This window comes from Rhinopithecus roxellana, chromosome 22, assembly GCF_007565055.1.
Source record: "Rhinopithecus roxellana isolate Shanxi Qingling chromosome 22, ASM756505v1, whole genome shotgun sequence".
NCBI lineage: Eukaryota > Metazoa > Chordata > Mammalia > Primates > Cercopithecidae > Rhinopithecus > Rhinopithecus roxellana.
This window is the reverse complement of record NC_044570.1, coordinates 4,744,602-4,752,910: the sequence shown is the minus strand read 5'-3', so window position 1 is coordinate 4,752,910 and position 8,309 is coordinate 4,744,602. Positions and strand designations below refer to the sequence as shown.

At 40.0% G+C, this 8,309-nt stretch overlaps 1 pseudogene; it reads right to left on the bottom strand.

Moving 5' to 3' along the window:
• Positions 1–216: 216 nt before the first annotated feature.
• Positions 217–4,750, bottom strand: LOC104671834 (annotated as a pseudogene).
• Between the last annotated feature and the right edge of the window lie 3,559 nt (positions 4,751–8,309).

The window sequence follows — 8,309 nt, the reverse complement described above, 5'->3', positions numbered from 1 at the left end:
GCTTTATATTCGGACTTACATGTGCACAAAATAATCACACTTGGGCAAAAAATGTTTTATTAATTATTTTAAAGATACAGTGCTTTAAAATGCCATGAGAATTTAAATACATACCTCGGACATTTCCAATTCTCTTTCCAAGATTTCACTACGGATGAAAATGTTTTGCAGTATGAAGATGGAGAAGGGCATTTTGCAACTCATGAAGTATTTGGTTTAGCTTAGTTCTTGTGTCCTGTGCAGACTGACTGACAATGAAAACTCATCAATCTTATATTCAACCTACGTTAACATGGATTTTATCCCTTGGGTTGAGCCCCAGATCTTCCTCAGCACCTCACACTCTCTTCATTGGCCTCTTTCAGCTCCATCTTAATATCACAGTGAACAAGGGCCTTATATTTTTCCAGCACAACTAGGTTATATGAGGCAAGTTCCTTAATTTGATCCATAACCTCTTGGGAGAAAGTTCCAGTCAAAAACACCTGAGAGACCAGGCTTTTGGCACACGCCTCCAGTGCTGACACTTTTGGCCCAGTCATTAACATTTCATTGGCAGATGCATCACCCATCATTTTCAGAAATGTAACAGTAGAACAGCCATCTGGACTGTCCAAAACTCGTATAAGGGGTTTGGAGCAAATCCTTTTCTTTAGCCCACACAAGATCACAAAGGGGCAGTATGGATTCACCTAGTCCGATGGCAGGGCCATTGACTGACACAACAATAGGCTTTTTAAATTTAATAAAAGTATTCATAGCGTTCTTGAAGGTGTCCACCATTTCAAGCCTTGCTCACTTTCTGTCATTCCTTAAATAAACATTTGTTTCACAAAGTACCCAAAATCAAGACCACAACAAAAGACACTTCCAGCTGCACTGAACCGCATAAGTTTGCTGTCATCTGCAGCAGCCCTATGCAGAGCATTAAGCCTTTTTTTAATTGCTTCTGTATTCAGTGTGTTTTTTGTCTGTCGATCTAGTTGATAGCAATATCTGGGTGAATTCATCCTCTTTCTTCACTACAATGTCTCTGTATGTGCTGGCATTTTCTGTTAGCTTGATGGAAAAGTACGTCTTCTTGAGAAAAGATTGCTCTCTGTCGTCATCCATAACATTTGTTGGGCTTCCTTTTGTTCTTGGAACTGATGTGTGTATGTCTGTTGTTGCAATGGCTGCTAATGGGTCTATTAATATCATTATAGCTTTTTGGGTAGCTGAGCCTGTGTCCATGGAAGCAGTAACTGAGCCAGATATCGGAGATATTAGTGGGTGTATCAGGGTCCTGTTCTCTATTCCAATGTGTTCTGCACTGGGACCTGACAAAGGGTCCCTGACAGGTTTCCCTTCTGTCACCTTGAAGTCCACCATTTCCTGCTGATCTACGGTAATAGGGTCCACTTTCTCAAGTACCTGAAAGCCACTCAGTTGTCTTGTTGCAAACAAGTGTCTTCATAGTTGAATTTACTAGATCTATATTATTTGTGTGAGAGAGAAGTGAATCTGCCTTTCTCTTGACGTTCTCACTGGCAGCAAATAACACGCTGGTTTTGGATCTGTGGTGTTTGACAGTCACTAGTGTTCTAGGAGAGCTCTGAGAATAGTTTACGTTGGTAGATCTGGAAGCTCTTCTTCTGGTATTGTTTGAAAACATTCTACTTGTTCTGGTACATGCCAGTTTTTTTCCGTTTTTCTGTCTGTCGTCTATTAAAATCATTTATACATTTTTCACAGCTCATGAGGTGCTGTTCTGGCTCCCAAGTGTCATCCTGTTTGTCACAAACTTTCCATGAAACAAATAGATTATGCTCTCATTTTTGTCTTGTCTTTTGTCAACAATAGTTTCAACCTCAAACTCCTGGCAAGATATGAGGAAAGACTCAAGTTTGGAGCAGTTGCTGTGCCATCTTTGTTTCAGTTGTGTCTCCACATAGCTTCCAGTGATTCACCAGGTTCTGCATATGGATGAGCCACTTCTACTCCATCACCACTGGTTTATGAAAATTATGTGAAATAGCAGCTATGCTATGTTACTTAGGCTCTCCACCCTTAGTCTCTGGTGGGACAGCTTGGGCTTTGTTTCATGGTGCATGAGAGCTAGCTCAGTAGCCTCCTGTTAGAATAGCTAAGTCCACAGCTCCTACTGTCTGGTGTAGTACAGAAAGATTTCTTCCTGCCTGATACTCTTTTGTGTTTCTTTGTTTAATTGTGGTTGTGATGATGATTATATTGAACATTATAATGTTATACCATTTTTAATGTTACACTAGCTTACATTCAGTGACATAAAAATCCTTATTCCTGTGTAGCTTAACTCCATTATTTCACTTACTATGTTCTCAAAATTGTGTGTTGTATGTCAAAAACATAAATTAATGGTTTTTTTTTTATTACATATATTGTTGTCTTAACTTATGTTGAGAGCAAATTATGGAGGTGCATATTGTTAATTTTTTATCATTTATATTTTTCATGCATTTGTCTTTACCTTAATCTTTGCTTATCCATAATACTCTTGAGTGTGTGTTCATTCTACCCTGAAGTACTCCATAAAACATTTATTAAAGGGTAGTCTACTGGTGAAAGGTGTCCATTTTTATCTGGGAATATCACAATTTGTCCTTCACATTTGATGAACAATTTGTTTGATCATAATATTTAGGTTTGAAAGCTTTTTTCCTGACTTCACTTGGAATATATTTGTCTACAGCCTTCTACCATCTTAGTTTTTGGATAAGAAATCCACTGGTTATTCAGTGGTTATTCAGATAAGAAATCTACTGGTTATTTTTGAGGGTCCCTTTTGCATGACTAGCTGATTCTCTTGTTTCCCTTGAAAATCCTCAAAATTATCTTTGTGTATGTTTTAGACAGTTTAATTATCAGATAAGTTTGAGTTTGTTTCTTTGAGTTTCTGTGATTTGGCATTTGTTGAATATATTCGGTGTTTATTTGCTGACTTAAATTGTTGTGTTCTTTATTATTATTTTCTTAAATAGTCTCCTTGATTATATGTCTCTCCCTTTGAAAGCCCCAAATGCATAAGTATGGCTGCTGCATGGTGTCTCTCAGATTTCTAGGCTGTGTAAAGCTACCTTGAACCTTTCCAGTCTGTGTTGATGACCACTATGTGTTTGACTGCCCCCAAGGGTACGTATCACAGATTGTCAGTTGGTCTCGCAAGGCTGATGCATCCTAGATTTCAATTCCTAGACTTCACTCATTGCAGTCTCATTAGTACACCACAATGTAGCAATCTCTAATTGTGAGGCACACAGAGCGCTTTGTCTCATGGCCAAGAAAATTAAGGAGATGGTTGCAAATCGTTTGAAGCAAAATTTTATAAATCAAAGTACAAATGTCTTCACTGGCTCGCTGGGCTGGGGTAAAGCAGAAGCTGAAGGGATAATTCATAAATGCCTTCCTTGCGTTCAAAGATGTCCAAAATAGAAAAGAAAATTATTTCATCAGAGCCCACTGGAGCCTACTGGGTATCATGTCCACAATGGGAGGAGTGTGTATTTTCTTGAAGTCTGCTGATTATGTGAATGACAGAGGCACTTATTCTGTTGGCTTTGTTCTCTTATCTCTGTAGCTATGATTATGTTTTAGGAAAAAATGGCAAAAGCATTTTCATATTCTACCTTGTTTTCTTATTAGTGTAACTGTGGTTACATCCTTAGGATATCCTCCTATTCAAGTTTTTTTTTTTTTTTTTTTTTTTAATCAGTGTCTGCAGCCTGAGTTTTCAGGCTGTTCCTCTGTATAAAAATGTTAATCAAGAACCACTTCTAGATTCCTCATTGTTTTTTCTCTCACATTTTCATGAGGGTAATTTTGTGTATTTTGTAGATGAAATAAAGATTGTGTTAAGGGCTTTTCTGTAGAGTTTTCCACTTTGGATATGGAATCAAGCTTCACTTTAGAGTACATTTGAAATTTATTAGTCATGTTCAATCTGTACTTTCTTCTTTTAAAATAAAGGTTTCTAATAGAGGAATATATTGTTTTAATTCTTAGAATTGAACATTTGAACGCTCTAGTACAAGGGGTCTCTTTTTTGTAGCTGTAAGGTTGTAAAAGATGTTTGACATATGTCTGCTTTCTGCCATAGAACTCCAAAAATCTTTGCAATCTCCAAATGCTGTCTTTTAATATGATAACGATGATTCAGAGCTACATGCTGGGGTTTGTCAGTGAAAACGCAAAGGCATTATTTGAGGATAGGGACTCTAGGGTTCACTCTGCATCATTCCAAAATGACACAGGTGCTGCAAGTAATGGCGGCAGCAGCCCATTTAGAGAGGCTGCTTCAAAGATATCAGGTGCAATGAGGGAGGTAAAGCCTGGGCTGTGCACTCTGTGAAACTGCTGGAAACTGAGAAAAGGCAGAAACCACACTCACACCCAAGTTCAGTGAACAGGAGCCGCACTTACTCAGGAGCAGTGGCAGCTGCCCCATCACAGATGCAGACTCAGGCATCCCTCAGCTTTCTGAGACCTGGGAAGCCATTTTTCTAATAATGACCCCGAAGTGACTGTTCCCATTGTCTGGCCTCTCCCAGCTCCCATGCCCACTATGACATTGTACACATGTGCCATCATCCACAGAGATTCTTGTCTTATATATAGTAGAAGACATAAAGAGAATTTAGATTTTCCTAAAGCAGTTTATTGCTCACCAGTCTGCTTTTATATTTGGGCTTTCCAGCACAACTCGATTACATGAGGCAGAGTCCTTCATCTGCATTATAACCTATGGGGTGAAACTTGCAAAGAAACCTTAGAGACCAGACCTGTGACACATGCCTCCTCTCCTGTCAGCTTTCACCCAGCAATTAACATTTCATTGGCAGATGCTTCACCAATCTGCTTGGGAAATGTAACCATAGAGCTGCCGTCTGAACTCTGTCCAAAAGTCATGTAAGGGGTTTGAAACCAAGCCTTTTCATTAGGTCACATGAAAGCACAACGAGGCAGTGTGAATATACCTATTCCAAAAGATGTGCCACTGACTGGTAAAACAAAAGGCTTTTAAAATTGATTGAAAATATTCGCGAAGTTCTTGATGGTGTCCAACATTTGAAGGCTTGTTCTGTTTCTTTTTTTTTTTTTTTTTTTTTTTTTTTTTTTTTTTTTTTTTTTTTTTTTTTTTTGAGACGGAGTCTCGCTCTGTCGCCCAGGCTGGAGTGCAGTGGCCGGATCTCAGCTCACTGCAAGCTCCGCCTCCCAGGTTCACGCCATTCTCCTGCCTCAGCCTCCCGAGTAGCTGGGACCACAGGCGCCCACTACCTCGCCCGGCTAGTTTTTTGTATTTTTTTTTAGTAGAGACGGGGTTTCACCGTGTTAGCCAGGATGGTCTCGATCTCCTGACCTTGTGATCCGCCCGTCTCGGCCTCCCAAAGTGCTGGGATTACAGGCTTGAGCCACCGCGCCCGGCTACTGTCATTTCTTAAGTCCTTCACAAAGTACCAAAATAAAGACCACAGCAAAAGACACTTCCTGCTGCACTGAACATCATGAGATTGCTGTCATCCACAGCAGCCCTATTCAGAGCATTCACCATTTCTTAATTGCTTCTTTATTCAGAGAACTTTTTCCTGTTGATCAAGTTGATAGCAATACATCGGTGAATCCGAACTTTTTCCCCACTACAACATCTCTGTTTGTGGTGGCACTTTCTGTTAGCCTTATGGTGAAGTATATCCTCTTGATAAAAGGCTGGACTCTGTTCATCATCAGTAACATTTCTCTGCCCACCTTTCACTCTTGGAACTAATGTATGAATGTCTACCTTTCCGGTGGCTGCTAATGGGCCCATTAACACCACTATACCTGTTTTGGTACCTGAGTCTGCAGTCATGGAATGCATGGAGGTCTGGCTCTCAGTCTGAGTCAGACATCTGGAAAAATAGTGGGTGAAACTGGGTCTTTTTCTCTATTCCACACTGTCCTGTCCTGGGGTCTGATAAAATCCTGTTGAGATTCCCTTCTGCCTCCTTGAAGACCACTGTATCCTGCTGATCTGTCTCAATAGGGTACAGTTTCTTGAGTTCCTGAATGCCACTTACTGTTTTTTTCTTGTTAAAGGGGCTGTGAGGGCAAGAGTCTTTCTTAATAGTTGGATTTACTAGCTCCATATGCTTTCGGTAGGATAGAGGTGACACTGGGTTTCTGTTGACTTTCTAGCTGGAAGCACATAACTGGCTGCTTTTGAATTTGTGGTGTTTGCCAGTAACTAGAATTATAGGAGCATTCTTAGAAAACGTGGGGTTGGTAGATCTAGAAATTCCTCTTCTGGCATTGTTTGAAAAAGTTCTGCTTTTTCTGGTCCATGTCATTTTTTTTTTTTTTCTTTTCTGTTTTTCAGTCTGTTGTTTGCTAAAGTCATATATACCTTTTTCACTTGTGCTGCTCTGGTTCCCAGGTATCATCCCGTTTCTCCTAACCTTTCCAATACTAAATACTTTTTTCTTTTGAGAGGGAGTCTTGCTCTGTCTCTCAGGCTAGAGTGCAGTGGCACAATCTTGGTTCACTGCAAGCTCTGCCTCCTGAGTTCACGCCATTCTCCTCTCTCAGCCTCCAGAGTCGCTGGGATGACGGGGCATCTGCCACCACCGCCCGGCTAATTTTTTGTATCTTGCTTCACCGTGTTAGTCAGGATGGTCTTGATCTACTGACCTCGTGATCCACCCTCCTTGACCTCCCGAAGTGCTGAGCCACCGAGCCCGACCTTTCTCTTCTTTTTTTCTTTTCCTGTTCTTTTCTTTTTTTAAACAGAGTGTTGCTCTATCACTGGACAGCAGTCCAGGGGCACAGTTGAGCAATCTGCCTCACTGCAACCTCCACCTCCAGGATTCATGTGATTCTCCTGCCTCAGGCTCCCGAGTAGCTGAGATTACATGTGCCTGTCACCACACCCGGGTAACTTTATGTATTTTTACTGTATTAGCCTGGATTGTCTGGCTCTCCTGAATGCGTGATCTGCAAGCCTCTGACTTTCAAATTGCTGGTATTACAGGCATGAGCCACTGTGCTTGACCTCTGTCTTCCCACTTCTGTCCTGTCTAATGTCAACAAAAATTTCAACCTCAAACTCCTGGGAAGCCATGAAAAAAGACACAGGATTGGAGCAGTTGCTGCCTCAACTTGTTTCAGTTGTATCTCCACATAGTCATATGTTTCGGCCTCCGGTGCTTCACTACATTCTTCATGTGGATGAGTCTATTCCAGTTTGTCACCACTGGTGTAGTGAAAATTGTGTGAAATAGCAGCTATGCTGTGTGACCTTAGGCTTTCCACGCTTACTCCCTGGTGAGACAGCTTGGGCTTTGTCTCATGGTACATTATAGCTGGCTCAGTAGCCTGAGGTGAGAGTAGCTAAATCCACAGCTCCTACTCTCTGGTGTAGTGCAGAAAGCTTTTACCTGCCCGTTATTCTTTTTTTCCTTTTCTTTTGGTTTCTTTAATTGTGTTTGCTTGTATGATTGCATTGAATATTCTAAAGTTATTCTACTTTTAGAGATATGGTAGCTTACCTTCAATAACATGCAAATCCCTTACACATTTAGAGCTTCACTCTCATTATTTCACTTATTGAGTTCTCAAAATCTTACCTTTATGAATTGTACGTCAAATACACAAGTTAGTGATAGTGTTTTTATTGCATATACTAGTGTTTTAAATTACAGGGGAAATAAATTGTGGAGGTGTACATTGTTAATTTTTCACGTTCTCTAATTGCTCATTTATTTATCTTAATATATATTCATTCATACTGCGCTTTAGTGTCTGTTCATTTTACCATGGAGTACCCCATACGGCATTTTTCAAAGGGTAGACTACTGGGAAAATATCCCACCTTTTATCTGGAAATGTTATAATTTCTCCTTCACTCATGATGGAAAGCTTTCTGAACATACGATTTCTGTTCAAATGTTTTTTCTTACAGCATTTGGAATATGTTAATCTATTGCTTTCTGTCCTCTGAGTGTTCAGATATCCACTGATTATTTTTGAGGGTTCTTTGAACACGAGTAGCCACTTCTCTTGCTGCTTTCATGATTTACTCTTTTTCTTAAAGAGTTTAATTATCATATAATTTGCATTTGTTACTTTGATTTTCTCCTACTTGGAGTTGATTGAGCTTGATATTATTTAACACTACTGGTTCTAAATAGTCTTCCTGATTCTTTGTCCCATCCTTTCAACTTCCAGTATGTGTAATAGGGCTGCTTCGTAGTGTGTTATGTGTGTGTGTGTTATATTCGTGTGTTTATGTGTTTAGTTTTCAATGTTTTTGTCCACAA